At 43.2% G+C, this 15,752-nt stretch overlaps 1 protein-coding gene across 6 annotated transcripts in view; it reads left to right on the forward strand.

The window, feature by feature from the left end:
* trpm2 (transient receptor potential cation channel, subfamily M, member 2) overlaps positions 1 to 15,752 on the forward strand; it is a 200,903-nt gene that overhangs the window by 13,574 nt on the left and 171,577 nt on the right. For 2 of the 6 annotated variants that reach the window (XM_063051496.1, XM_063051497.1), the window contains exon 2: positions 2,433 to 2,562. The exons of the other annotated variants lie outside the window; for them this stretch is intronic. The gene's annotated coding sequence lies outside the window, so the exon portion shown is untranslated. The remainder of the gene's footprint in view (positions 1 to 2,432; positions 2,563 to 15,752) is intronic. 6 annotated transcript variants of the gene reach the window in all.

Raw genomic sequence — 15,752 nt, forward strand, 5'->3', positions numbered from 1 at the left:
GTTCTTGATTAGCCAGTACATCAAGTTTATGGGGAAAAGGCAGGAGAATAGGGTTGAGAGCGATAATAAATCAGAAATAATGGAATGGTGGAACAGTCCCAATAGGTAATTTGGCCTAATTCTATCTTACAATCATCCCTCCTCTCACCCAGATCCACCTGTTACCTGCCAGTTATTGTTTGGCCCTGCCTTCCACCTTTTTATTTTGGCCATTTCCCCTTTACCCTTCAGTGGAGATGAAGAATCTTGACCTGAAATGTCAATTGTCCATTTCCCTCCACAATTGCTTCCTCCAACACTTTTTGTGTTGCTCCAGATTGCAGGAACTCCAATCCCTCGTATATCCAGGGATGTATTCATCTTTAGGTACTTCACAACAAATCTGTTTGCTCCTCTTCCCATTTATATCCTTAGTTTGCAAAACTATAGAGAACTTTGCAATTTTTCAAACAAAATTTCTTAACTTCACTCATATGAATGTTTAAATTCATTGGCCAATCACTCGTCCAAACTGCATTTATTATTATTTATGTTTTTGATTCCGAAGTCCTGTCATATAAATTGTGACCAACTGTGCTGCCAGCTTTAGTGATGTGGTAGCATGCTACCCCTGTCCCACCTGGAATTGCTGCTGTGTACCTCACTGTTTTGTTGTGCATTGCATGCAGTGAACCAATACAACCCGAGCATTGATCTTGCAGGTCCTGTCCACTCACTGGGGAGTGTCTCACTGAAGACCTACCAAAGTTACACATAGGTGTAAGTACTTTGTGTAGTGTCATAAGTTGTACATACAGAAGCAGGCACTTTAGCACACTAAAGTGTGTTCAATATATCGATTTATACCGATCTCATTTGGCCATGTTAGACCCAAAACCTTCTCTGCCTTGCACCATAACCTCTGGACTTACAGTTCCACTCTTCCGCATCACCCCACATCCTTTCTCACATACCAATTAACTTCCCCTGACTCTTCTGCTGCTGACCAACACTATCGGCATAATTCCAGCAGCCAGTTTACCTGCCAGCATACTTTTAGGGTATCAGAGCACCTTGGTGAAAGCTCCTTCAGTCACAAGGAGAATCTGCAAACTTCATACTGACAGTACCTAAAGCCAGGATTGAACCTGGGTTGCTGGTGCTGATGCTGTGTGGCTGCAGGACTACTTGCTGACTCTAAAAGTTGGGAGGTCATGGCACACTTGTATAAGATGTTGGTGAGGCCACACTTGGAATATTTGTTTTGAACTTTAGTTACTCTCTTATAGGAAAGATGTTACTAAACTGGATGGAGAACAAAAAGGATTGACCAGGAAGTTGTCAAGGTTTGAGAGACTGAGTTCTGGAGAGAGGTTGGATAGACTAAGGCTTTATTCTTTGGAGTGTAGGCAAATGGGGGTTGCTATTATAAAGGTGTGTAAAATAATTATGGGCATAGACAGGGTGAATATACTCAGCCTTTTCTCCTCATGTTTGGGGGATCAAGAACTAGAGGGCATAGAGTGAAAAGATTTAATAGGAAATTGAGGGAAACATTTTTTACAAAAGGATGGTATGTATTTGGAATAAATTGCCAGATAAAGTCATTGAGCCAGGTATAATAAAAGATAGTTTGACTGGCACAGGATTTGGAAGGTTTATAGGGATATGGGCCAAAAACTGGCAAGTGGAACCAGCTTGGATGGGGCACCCTGGTTGGCAGGGGACAGTTGAGCCAAGGATCTGTTTCTGTGCTGTAAAAGCCCATGACACCGTGCAATGTGATGAATGTGTGCAGTGACGAGGTTTTTTATAGGAAGCTGGGGAAGTGAAACACTAAGATCACATGGATCATTTCAGGCAAATAGCCATGGCTGCAACTGAAAACTGACAACTCAAGTTGAAGGAACAAATATTCTTAAAGATAGACATGCTACTGGTGCCAGGGAGTGTTTAAAGAAGGAGGGGATTATGAAGGAATTCCAGGGTCTGGGTCTAACTGTCACAGGGATTTGCCGCAGCTGGTGGAGAGAATGGGTCAGTGATGATAACAATAAAACCAGATTAAAGAAATACAGAAATATGCAAGGTTTGTAGGATTAGAGGTGGCCTGAGTAGCCATGGAGAGACATGAATACTTTAAGCTACTCGCTTGGTATCTTAATGTACCCTGAGTCCCAGGAACAAAGAATACAGGAAATAGTTAGGATGGCAGTCAGGATTACAACGAAACCAATCACGTAATGGAAGACAAGAAGGTTGTTTCAACAATATCTAATTATACCTTGTGGGATATGTGGTATTTCCTTTCCTCTAACTCTGTTCCCAGGTGGATGTAACCAAGCAACTCAGGCATGCTCCAAGCTGTGACCATTCCTCCGAGAGAATCTTGAGTAGTATCACAAAGAAACGCCACACTTTATTTGCACACTTTTTATATTGTGATTCAACAGTTCTGGCAATTCCTCAGCTCCAAGATGGATCAACAATATTCATTATAACAAGCAAGTCATAGAAGACACAGAACAGCTGAGTCTTAGAACACAAGGTCCTGTGACTGGAAATGACAGCTGGAATCTCTGCGTAAGTTTGACTTGACTATGTTGGAAATCCTTGTAAAGTCTGAGGCAGAGGCATCTCTGTGACTGAGCTTTGTACTTTTAAATCTTGGCTTTTTTGTCTGGAAATGCAGGGACGAACCCAGCAGGCAGACACTGGGGTAAAGGAAGACATGAAAAAGTGAATGCTTAAAGCAAAGAATTTATCATTGGCATTATGGTAAAGATACCAAAAACAAGAAGGTATGGGGTTAAGATGAGAGGAGTTTTCAAGGCAATCTGAGGGGAAAGTTTTAATGCCAGAAGTAGTTGATATCTGGAACACATTGTCAAGGGAGGTGGTAGAGTCAGATAAAGTCACTGTTTAGGAGGTACTTAGACAGCTGTTGAAAGAAGGAATGTATAGAAATATAAGGACAATGAGTGCAACTGGGATTAGTGTGGATGGTAATAAAGAGAACCATGAACCAAGGTGGGCTGAAGGGCCCATTTCTGTACAACTCTCTAACAGAAGCAAGGCATTCTGATATGTGATAGTAGTTAGATCCTGGACCATCTCTCTGTGCAGTCTAATCCCTATTTATGCTTGGGGATAGTCTGGTTCCAGTTTCAGGATGACTCCCCTGTGCTTAGGATCTTTCACCAGAGGAAATAGTCTCTCTTTCTCTGTATTAACAAATCAGTCCTTGAACACTTCAGTGAGAGATGAAGAGGGACTTATTTTGCCAGAGGGTGGTGAATCTGTGGAATTCATTGTCACAGACAGCTGCGGAGGCCAAGTCATTGGATATATTTAAAAAGGAGGTCAATGGGTTCTTGATTAGTAAGGGTGTCAAAGGTTAAAGGGAGAAGGCAGGAGAATGGGGTTGAGAGGAAAAATAAATAAGCCATGATTGAATGACAGAGCAGACTCGGTAGGTTAAATGTCTTAATTCTGCTCCAATGGTATTACTGTCTTCTGGTCTTATGAAATCATGCTTTATAATCCTTTCCATTCAAAAGATTAGAACATATATCTTCACAGCCTTTATCTATAATTCATCCACTTTAGATAAAGTACACTCCAGGGCTAAATTACCTTCCCTAAAGTGAGATGGGATTAGGTTCACTCAATACACAGAGCTGTTGTTTGCTGGATTCACTTGGAAGTGTAGCTGGGAAATGAAGCTGTACTTGGTTCCCTTGGTACTGAGTTCAGCAGAGTTGGTGTGGCGGGTGAGCTCACCATAGAAACTTCTTAAAATTACTTTACGATCTGCATGCCAAGGCCATTCCTAAGCACACTTGTGAGAGTGGTGATGAGCTACCTTCTTTAACTACTGATCTTCACAAATGTTTCTATAGTGCTACTGGGAAGGTCTTCCAGGATTTAGATCCGGGGACAATGAAGGACTAGTGATACGCTTCCAAGTAAGCATAGAGTGAGACGTCTAGTTTCAGATTCATCTACTTATCACATGTGCACCGAAGCATACAGTGTAATGCAGCATTTGCATTAATAACCAATGGAAACTTACGAAGTGCTGGGGCCAGACCACAAGTGTCACCACACATTCTGAAACCGACAAGGCATGCCTGCAATGCCGAGCAGAACAACACAGAACACAGCAGGCAACAAAACTGCAGTAAAACAAGCCTCTTTCCTACTTCCCACCCACACACAGCACACTCACACACAGAGGTAGTCCTCCGAAAGACAGACAGAAGGGAAACTGCAGGTAGTGTGTTCCCACTCTGCTTTTGTCCTTCTGGGCCATGGAGGCTGTGGATTTGGGTGGTGCCTAAGTGGTTAACTGGGTGGCATTTTGTAGATGGTACCCACTCTGTTGCGTTGCTGGCTAGAGAGAGTGAGGCACTAATCAAGTGGGTCCCTTTATCCTGAAGAGCGTCCAACCTCTCGAGCAGCTGTCACGCAGCTGTGGGGAATGTTCAGTGACATTCCTGACTGGGCCTTGTGGGAAGGATCTGGGGTTTGGGGAGGTGAGTCCTTTCTACGGTTTAGCCAGCCACTGATGTGCCCTTGTAGTGTTTACATGGCTGTTCCAGCACGCTTGATGCTACAAGACTTGGTATTGTTAATCCCACTGAATGTGAAGCAGATTGGTTATTCCATTTCTTACAGGAAATGATCATTGATGAAGTAGCTGAGGGTGATTTGGCCAAGGGGATTCTCCTGATGACTTCCAATAACCACAGCCATCTTCCTCTGTGCAAGTTACAATCCCAGCTTTAGATAGGAAAAGCTTAGAGCGTGTAGAACAAATATAGGCAAATGGGACTGGCACCTTCATCAGCATGGGCCTTTGTAGACTAAAGGGTATGTTTCCATGTGGTAGAACTCTCTGCCTTATTCACTCTCTCTAAACATCAAAGCTACTAATGGTCCTTCCATTTAATACACAGTTTTTTCTTGCATCACTTCACAGTTCTCTGTGTGTTTTTCACACAGAGAGTGGTTGGTATATGGAATGAGTTGCCAACGAACGTAATAGATGTGCATACAGTTACAAAAGTTAAAAAACATTTGCGCGGGTACATGGATAGGAAAAATACGGACCTCATGCAGGCGAATGGGACAAGCTCGGGAAGGCACTTTGGTCGGCATGGGCCGAAGCATGCATTTCCATGCCGTATGATCAGCTGTTGTTGTTGACTTCAGAAGGAGTAGCGGACCACACGACCCTTTGTATATCGGTGGTGCGCAAGCGGAACAGGTCAAAAGCTTTAAGTTCTTCGGGGTCAATATCACAAATGACCTGACTTGGTCCAACCAAGCAGAGTCCACTGTCAAGAAGGCCCACCAGTGCCTTTACTTCCTGAGGAAGCTAAGGAAATTTGGCCTGTCCCCTAAAACCCTCACTGATTTTTATAGATGCACCATAGAAAGCATTCTTCTGGGTGCATCACAACCTAGTATAGAAGTTGTCCTGTCCAAGACCAGAAGAAGCTGCAGAAGATCGTGAACACAGCCCAGCACATCACACAAACCAGTCTTCCAAACTTGGACTCACTTTACATCACATGCTGTCGGAGCAGTGCTGCCTGGATAATCAAGGGCACAACCCACCCAGTCAACATACTTTTCGTCCTTCTTCCCTCTGGGAGAAGGCTCAGGAGCTTGAAGACTCATACGGCCAGATTTGGGAACAGCTTCTTTCCAACTGTGATAAGACTTTTGAATGGATCCTGACCCAGATCTGGGCCATACTCTCCAAATATCCGGACCTGCCCCTCTGTTTTTTTGCACTACCTTACTTTCCCTTTTCTGTTTTCTATTTATGATTTATAATTCAAATTTTTAATATTTACTATTGATTTGCACTTCAGGAAGCACGAAGAGCAGAGTCAAATATCGCTGTGATGATTGTACGTTCTAGTATCAATTGTTTGGTGACAATAAAGTATAAAGTACTACCCTCTTATATATCCACTAACCACCTTATTTGATACTTCCTTTACTTAATAATGAGTGTGGCGCGTGGCCAAGTGGTTAGGGCGTTGGGCTCACGATCTGAAGGTCATGGGTTCGAGTCTCGGCCAAGGCAGCGTGTTGTGTCTTTGAGCAAGGCAGTTAACCACACACTGTTCCAGCTGAAAATGGATACTGGACGTGAAGGGTCTCGTCGACTGTTCCTCTTCCTAGAGATGCTGCCTGGCCTGCTGCGTTCACCAGCAACTTTGATGTGTGTTGAATTTCCAGCATCTGCAGAATTCCTGTTGTTTGCATTTGTTTGTTGTTTATCTCTCATTAACAAGACATTTTGGCCTGCAGAACTGCTGCTCAGTGATTTTTTTTTTGTTTTTTGTGTTTTCCACCATTCTCCTTAAACCCTAGAGATTGCTGTGTATTAAAATCTCGAGAGATCAGCAGTTTCTGAGATACTCAGAATGATACTTTGATCATTCCACGGTCAAAGCCACTTCGATCAAACTTCTTCCTGATTTGATGTCTAGGCTGAGCAATCACTGAACCTCTTGACCATTGTTTGAATGCTTTTTTGCTTTGAGTTGCTGCAACATGATTAGGTAACTAGATATTTGCATTAATGAGCAGATTTACAGGTGTACCTAGTAAGTCTGTTTGTATGAGGTTGCCCTATTCGTAAAAGTGTCTTTGCAGATATCATGTCATGTCCACTCATTTTCCAAAACTTTTCTGTTTCTAAATGAAAACCTGTCTTCTATCCATGCACACTCACTTCCCCAATAACATGGCTCTAATTCTGGTAGCTGCTTGGAATAAACAACATTTTACACTCAGACATTAGCACAGTCAATCTCTTTTGGAATGCTCACAATGCGTGTATATCCTTTCTTAAATGAGGAGACAAAAATCTGTGCTCAGTCTCCAAGTGTGGCCTCACCCATGAGTTATTCAATTGCACCAATACCTCCCAATTTCCAAATGCCAATGCCTTTGCAAATATGTTCTATGTTCTAAAGACCAACTTGTCATCTGCCTTCTTAACTGCAGCAGCAGCCTGATCATTTCCTTTGTGTTTCATGCAGAGGGGCACATTAATCCCTCTGATCTTGACTCGTGTACAGTTTGTCTCCATGAGGTAATAGTCTGTTTTTTGATTCCTCCTCCTTCACATTTTTCCTCATTAACCTCGATTTGCTAAATTACCCCAATTCATTAATGCTGTCGCTTAACATGCACTCCCACCTGTTTTGATGTCATTAATAAACCTGGGTACCTTACAGCCTGCTCCCTCCTCCAGATCAGTAACATAACAGGTATGTGATTAAGGCCTGAAGACTTGGATCCCCGGGTCACTCCATGATCCACATCTTTCTAATTCCAAATAAAACTTATTTATTCTAATTCTCTTCAATGTATCTTCAATCCAAGCTCACTCACTTCCACTGTAACAGTGTGCCCTTAGCACCAGCCTTTTATGTAGCACCTTCCGAAAATTCAAATACACTACATCTGCAGGTTTCCCTTGATCGACTGAAGATCTGTCATATAAGGGTATCCAGGGAATTATAGGCCGGTTAGCCTGCTGTCTCAAGAAATCACTAGAGCAGAGGATTTCCCAAATTTAAAAAAATCAGGTTCTATAGAAGTCAAATGAAACTCAGCTACCCACTAGTCCAGATCATTACAAGGTCTTGTACAGAAGATCAACTAAAGGGCCAATGGATTGCTGGGGTTTGTGTAAGGAGGTGCCCCATAGCTCAAGCAACCTAGGCTTGATACTCACCTCCTCTGCTGCCTCAGAGTCTGCATATGCTCTCAAATGCTGGGTTTGCCACCACATCCCAAGTACATGCACCCTAAATTATCCCTGGTACAGGGGAGTGGACAGAGAATTGGCAATGGGCGTACTTCCTTAAGTGTTTGTGAAGAATAGGCATGACATCTTTAACTTTGACTAACTTCTATAGATATGTGGTGAAGAGTATATTGACTGGCTGCATCAGAGCCTGATATGGAAACACCAGTAACCTTGAATGGAAAATGCAAAAAGTCAGTCCATCATGGGTAAAGCTCTCTGCACCACTGAGTACATCTACACGAAATGTCACAGGAAAGCACCATCCATCAGCAGGGACACCCACCAACCAGATCACTATTTCCTCTTGTTGCTGCCATCAGGAAGAAGGTACAGGAGCCTCAGGACTCACACCACCAGGTTCAGGAACAGTTATTACTCCACAATCATCAAGGCTCCTGAACTGGAGGGGATAACTTCAATTAACTTCACTTGCCCCATCACTGAACTGTTCCCACAACCCACGGACTCACTGTCAAGGACTCTTCATTTCATGTGCTCATATTTATTGCTTATTAATTAATTGTTTGTATTTGTTTATTTATTTAAGATTTTCTACTTTCTTTTTGTATTTGCACAGTTTGTTGTCTTTTGCACAATGGTTGTCTGCCCTTTTGGTGCGGTCTTTCATTGATTCTACCATGGTTATAGGGTTTATTGACTGTGACCACAAGAAAATGAACCTCAGGGTTGTATATAGTGACATACATGTACTTTGATAATAAATTTACTTTGAACTTTGAACTTTTAAACTTTGAAGAGGTAAGAGAGGAAAGATGGGGGGTGGGATTAAGACTATAAAACCATAAGATTTAGGAGCAGAAGTAGGCCATTTGGCCCATCGAGTCTGCTCCGCCATTCAATCATGGGCTGATCCAATTCTTCCAGTCATCCCACTCCCCTGCCTTCTCCCCATACCCTTTGATGCCCTGGCTAATCAAGAACCTATCTATCTCTGCCTTAAATGCACCCAGTAACTTAACCTCCACAGCTACTCATGGCAACAAATTCCACAGATTTACCACCTTCAAAAAACTAAGTGATGATAGAGATCTAGAAGATTATAAGGCTAGCAGGAAGGAGCTTAACGATGATATTAGGAGAGCCTTGGCCAGCAGGATTAAATCCCAAGGCATTCTACAAGTATGTGAAGAGCAAGAGGATAAGATGTGAGAGAATAGGACCAATCAAGTGTGACAGTGGAAAAGTGTGTATGGAACCAGAGGAGATAGCAGAGGTACTTAATGAATACTTTGCTTCAGTATTCACTACAGAAAAGGATCTTGGCATTTGTAGGGATGACTTACACCAGATTGAAAAGCTTGAGCATACAGACATTAAGAAAGAGGATGTACTGGAGCTTTTGGAAAGCATCAAGTTGGATAAGTCTCTGGGTCTGGATGAAATGTACCCAAGGCTACTGTGGGAGGCAAGGAAGGAGATTGCTGAGCCTCTGGCAATGAGCTTTGCATCATCAATGGGGACAGGAGAGGTTCTGGAGGATTGGAGGGTTGCAGATGTTGTTCCCTTATTCAAGAAAGGGAGTAGAGATAGCTCAGGAAATTATAGACCAGTGAGTCTTACTTCAGTGGTTGGTAAGTTGATGGAAAAGATCCTGAGAGGCAGAATATGATTAGGAATAGTCAGCATGGCTTTGTGAAAGGCAAGTCATGCCTTACAAGCCTGAATGAATTTGTTAAGGATGTGACTAAACACATTGATGAAGGTAGAGCCGTAGGTGTAGTGTATATGGATTTCAGCAAGGCATTTGATAAGGTACCCCATGCAAGGCTTATTGAGAAATTAAGGAGGCATGGGACCCAAGGGAACATTGCTTTGTGGATCCAGAACTGGCTTGCCCACAGAAGGCAAAGAGTGGTTTTAGACGGGTCATATTCTGCATGGAGGTCAGTGACCAGTGGTGTGCCTCAGGGATCTGTTCTGGGACCCTTACTCTTCGTGATTTTTATAAATGACCTGGATGAGGAAGTGAAGGAATGGGTTGGTAAATTTGCTGGTAACACAAAGGTTGGGGTTGTGGAGGGCTGTCAGAGGTTACAGTGGGACATTGATAAAAGTCAAAACTGGGCTGACTAGTGGCAGATTGAATTCAGCTCAGATAAGCTTGAGGTGGTTCATTTTGGAAGGTCAAATATGATGGCAGAATATAGTACTAATGGCAAGACACTTGGCAGTGTGGAGGATCAGAGTTATCTTGGGGTCCAACTCCATAGGACACTCAAAGCTGCTGCGCAGGTTGACTCTGTGGTTAAGAAAGCATACAGTGCATTGCCCTTCATCAATTGCTGGACTGAGTTTAAGAGCTGAGAGGTAATGTTATAGCTATATAGGACCCTGGTCAGAACCCACTTGGAGTACTGTGTTCAGTTCTGTTCAAATCACTGCAGGAAGGATGTGGAAACTATAGAAAGGATGCAGAGGAGACTTACAAGGATGTTGCCTGGATCGGGGAGCATGCCTTATGAGAATAGGTTGAGTTTTTTCCTTGGAGCAGCGGAGGATGAGGGTGATAGAGGTGTATAAGATGATGAGAGACATTGATCATGTGGGAGTCAGAGGCTTTTTCTCAGGGCTGAAATGGCTAGCATGAGAGAGCACAGTTTTAAGGTGCTTGGAAGCAGGTACAGAAGAGATGTCTTGGATAAGTTTTTTACACAGAGCGTGGTGAGTGCATGGATTTCCAGCTGCAAGCAACGGTCGTGGATGTGGATATGATAGGGTGTTTTAAGAGACTCCTGGATAGGTACATGGCTTAGGAAAATAGAGGGCTATGGATAACCTTAGGTAATTTCTAAGTAAGTACATGTTCGGCACAGCATTGTGGGCCAAAGGGCCTGTATTGTGCTGTCGGTTTTCTATGTTTCTATGTTTCTGACTAAAGTAATTTCTCTGAATTTCTGTTCTAAATGGATGTTCTTCAATCCTGAAGTCATGTCCTCTTGTCCTAGACTCCCCTACCATGGGAAATAACTTTGCCATATCTAATCTATTCAGGCCTTCTAACATTTGGAATGTTTCAATGAGAACCCCCCTCATTCTCCTGAACTCCAGGGAATACAGCCCAAGAGCTGCCGGACATTCCTCATACAGTAACCCTTTAATTACTGGAATCATTCTAGTGAATCTTCTCTGCACCTTCTCCAATGTCAGTATATCCTTTCTAAAATAAGAAGCCCGAACAGCACACAATACTTCAACTGTGGTCTCACGAGTACATTTGACCACACTCAGCATCACATCCTTGCTATATATTCCATACCTCTAGAAATGAATGCCAACACTGCATTCGCCTTCTGCATCACTGACTCAGACTGGAGGTTAGCCTTCAAGGTATCCTGCACAAGGACTCCAAAGTTCCTTTGCATCTCTGTATTTTGAATTCTCTCCCCATCTAAATAATAGTCTGCCCATTTATTTCTTCCACCAAAGTGCATACACTTTCCAACATTGTACTTCATTTGCCACTTCTTTGCCCATTCCCCTAAACTATCTAAGTCTCTGTGCAGGCTCTCTGTTTCCTCAACACTACCCACTCCTCCACCTATCTTTGTATCATTGGCAAACTTAGCCACAAATCCACTAGTCCCATAGTCCAAATCATTGACATACATCTTTAAAAAGCAGTGGTCCCAACACTGACCCCTGTGGAACTCTACTGGTAACTGGCAGCCAGCCAGAATAGGATCCCTTTATTCCCACTCTCTGTATTCTGCAGGTCAGTCAATGCTCTACCCATGCTGGTAACTTCCCTGTAATTCCATGGGCTCTTATCTTGTGAAGCAGCCTCGTGCGGCACCTTGTCAAAGGCCTTCTGAAAATCCAAGTACACCATATTTACTGCATCTCCTTTGTCTATCCTTCTGCAATTACCTCAAAAAATTGCAGTAGGTTAGTCAGGCAGGATTTCCTTTTCAGGAACCATGCTGTCTTTAGCCTATCTTGTCATGTACCTCCAGGTACTCCATAATCTCATCCCTAACAATCGATTCCAACAACTTCCCAACAACTGATGTCAGGCTAACAGGTCTATAGTTTCCTTTCTGCTGCCTCCCACCCTTCTTAAATAGCGGAGTAACATTTGCAATTTTCCTGTCATCCCATACAATGCCAGAATCTATCAATTCATGAAAGATCATTGTTAATACCTCCGCAATCTCTCCAGCTACTTCTTTCAGAACCCGAGGGTGCGTACCATCAGGTCCAGGAGATTTATCCACCCTTATACCATTAAGCTTCCTGAGCACCTTCTCAGTTGTAATTTTCACTGCACATACTTCACTTCCCTGACAGACTGCAGCAAACCTGATGGCTGAATTGCTCAGGCAGTTATGAGATATGAAAAATATGAACTTTATTTATTTATTTACTTAAAGATACAGCGCAGAGCAGGCCCTTCTGGCCCAATAAGCCATGCAACCCAATGACCCACCTACCCTAATCACAGGACAATTTACATTGACAAATTAACCTACTAACCGGTACATCTTTGCACTGTGGGAGGAAACCAGAGCACGTGGAGGAAACGCACAAGGTCACAAGGAGAACATACAAACTCCTTACAGGCAGCACTGGAACTGAACTGATATCTGATGCCCCAAGCAACAATAGCGTTGCACTAACGGCTACTCTACCATCGTGCGCTAATGGTGCATCAGCGCTGCAGAGTTTCACACCATTGTGGGCACCATATCAGGTTTAATATCACTGACATATATCGTGAAATTTGTTGTTTTGCGGCAACAGTACATTGCAATAAATAATAATAATAAAAATTATAAATTACAATAAGAAGTACATATAAAAATTAATTAAATAATTAGTGCAAAAAGAGAGGGAAAATACTAAGGAAGTGTTCATGGGTTCATTGTCCATTCAGAAATCTGATGGCGGGGGAAGAAACTGTTCCTAAAACCTGAGTGTGTGTCTTCAGGATTCCGTATCTCCTCCTTAATGCTAGCAATGAGAAGAGGGCATGTCCTCTTGTGTGTCAATGCAAGGAGCATTCGTAATAAGGTGGATGAATTGAAAGTGCAGATTGTTATTAATGATTATGATATAGTTGGGATCACAGAGACATGGCTCCAGGGTGACCAGGGATGGGAGCTCAACGTTCAGGGATATTCAATATTCAGGAGGAATAGACATGAAGGAAGGGGAGGTGGGGTGGCGTTGCTGGTTAGAGAGGAGATTAACGCAATAGAAAGGAAGGACATAAGCCGGGAAAATGTGGAATCGATATGGGTAGAGCTGCGTAACACTAAGGGGCAGAAGACGCTGGTGGGAGTTGTGTACAGGCCACCTAACAGTAGTAGTGAGGTCGGAGATGGTATTAAACAGGAAATTAGAAATGTGTGCAATAAAGGAACAGCAGTTATAATGGGTGACTTCAATCTACATGTAGATTGGGTGAACCAAATTGGTAATGGTGCTGAGGAAGAGGATTTCTTGGAATGTATGTGGGATGGTTTTTTGAACCAACATGTCGAGGAACCAACTAGAGAGCAGGCTATTCTAGACTGGGTTTTGAGCAATGAGGAAGGGTTAATTAGCAATCTTGTCGTGAGAGGCCCCTTGGGTAAGAGTGTCCATAATATGGTGGAATTCTTCCTTAAGATGGAGAGTGACATAGTTAATTCAGAAACAAAGGTTCTGAACTTAAAGAGGGGTAACTTTGAAGGTATGAGACGTGAATTAGCTAAGATAGACTGGCAAATGGCACTTAAAGGATTGACGGTGGATATGCAATGGCAAGCATTTACAAGTTGCATGGATGAACTACAACAATTGTTCATCCCAGTTTGGCAAAAGAATAAATCAAGGAAGGTAGTGCACCCGTGGCTGACAAGAGAAATTAGGGATAGTATCAATTCCAAAGAAGAAGCATACAAATTAGCCAGAGAAAGTGGCTCACCTGAGGACTGGGAGAAATTCAGAGTTCAGCGGAGGAGGACAAAGGGCTTAATTAGGAAGGGGAAAAAAGATTATGAGAGAAAACTGGCAGGGAACATAAAAACGGACTGTAAAAGCTTTTATAGATATGTAAAAAGGAAAAGACTGGTAAAGACAAATGTAGGTCCCCTGCAGACATAAACAGGTGAATTGATTATGGAGAGCAAGGACATAGCAGACCAATTGAATAATTACTTTGGTTCTGTCTTCACTAAGGAGGACATAAATAATCTTCCAGAAATAGTAGGGGACAGAGGGTCCAGTGGGATGGAGGAACTGAGCGAAATACATGTTAGTAGGGAAGTGGTGTTAGGTAAATTGAAGGGATTGAAGGCAGATAAGTCCCCAGGGCCAGATGGTCTGCATCCTAGAGTGCTTAAGGAAGTGGCCCAAGAAATAGTGGATGCATTAGTGATAATTTTTCAAAACTCGTTAGATTCTGGACTAGTTCCTGAGGATTGGATTGTGGCTAATGTAACTCCACTTTTTAAAAAAGGAGGGAGAGAGAAACCGGGGAATTACAAACCGGTTAGCCTAACGTCGGTGGTGGGGAAACTGCTGGAGTCAGTTATCAAGGATGTGATAACAGCACATTTGGAAAGCGGTGAAATGATCGGACAAAGTCAGCATGGATTTGTGAAAGGAAAATCATGTCTGACGAATGTCATAGAATTTTTTGAGGATGTAACTAGTAGAGTGGATAGGGGAGAATCAGTGGATGTGGTATATTTGGATTTTCAAAAGGCTTTTGACAAAGTCCCACACAGGAGATTAGTGTGCAAACTTAAAGCACACGGTATTGGGGGTAAGGTATTGGTGTGGGTGGAGAATTGGTTAGCAGACAGGAAGCAAAGAGTGGGAATAAACGGAACCTTTTCAGAATGGCAGGCGGTGACTAGTGGGGTACCGCAAGCCTCAGTGCTGGGACCCCAGTTGTTTACAATATATATTAATGACTTGGATGAGGGAATTAAATGCAGCATCTCCAAGGTTGCGGATGACACGAAGCTGGGTGGCAGTGTTAGCTGTGAGGAGGATGCTAAGAGGATGCAGGGTGACTTGGATAGGTTGGGTGAGTGGGCAAATTCATGGCAGATGCAATTTAATGTGGATAAATGTGAAGTTATCCACTTTGGTGGCAAAAATAGGAAAACAGATTATTATCTGAATGGTGGCCGATTAGGAAAAGGGGAGGTGCAACGAGACCTGGGTGTCATTATACACCAGTCATTGAAAGTGGGCATGCAGGTACAGCAGGCGGTGAAAAAGGCGAATGGTATGCTGGCATTTATAGCGAGAGGATTCAAGTACAGGAGCAGGGAGGTACTACTGCAGTTGTACAAGGCCTTGGTGAGACGACACCTGGAGTATTGTGTGCAGTTTTGGTCCCCTAATCTAAGGAAAGACATCCTTGCCATAGAGGGAGTACAAAGAATGTTCACCAGATTGATTCCTGGGATGGCAGGACTTTCATATGAAGAAAGACTGGATGAACTGGGCTTGTACTCGTTGGAATTTAGAAGATTGAGGGGGGATCTGATTGAAACGTATAAGATCCTAAAGGGATTGGACAGGCTAGATGCAGGAAGATTGTTCACGATGTTGGGGAAGTCCAGAACGAGGGGCCACAGTTTGAGGATAGAGGGGAAGCCTTTTAGGGCCGAGATTGGGAAAAACTTCTTCACACAGAGAGTGGTGAATCTGTGGAATTCTCTGCCACAGGAAACTGTTGAGGCCAGTTCATTGGCTATGTTTAAGAGGGAGCTAGATATGGCCCTTGTGGCTACAGGGGTCAGGGGGTATGGAGGGAAGGCTGGGGCGGGGTTCTGAGTTGGAGGGTCAGCCATGATCATAATAAATGGCAGTGCAGGCTCGAAGGGCCGAATGGCCTACTCCTGCACCTATTTTCTATGTTTCTATGTTTTTATGTCCTGGTGATTGGGGTCCTTAATGATGGATGCCA

The sequence above is a fragment of the Mobula hypostoma genome, chromosome 6 (genome assembly GCF_963921235.1).
Source record: "Mobula hypostoma chromosome 6, sMobHyp1.1, whole genome shotgun sequence".
In the NCBI taxonomy this organism is placed as follows: domain Eukaryota; kingdom Metazoa; phylum Chordata; class Chondrichthyes; order Myliobatiformes; family Myliobatidae; genus Mobula; species Mobula hypostoma.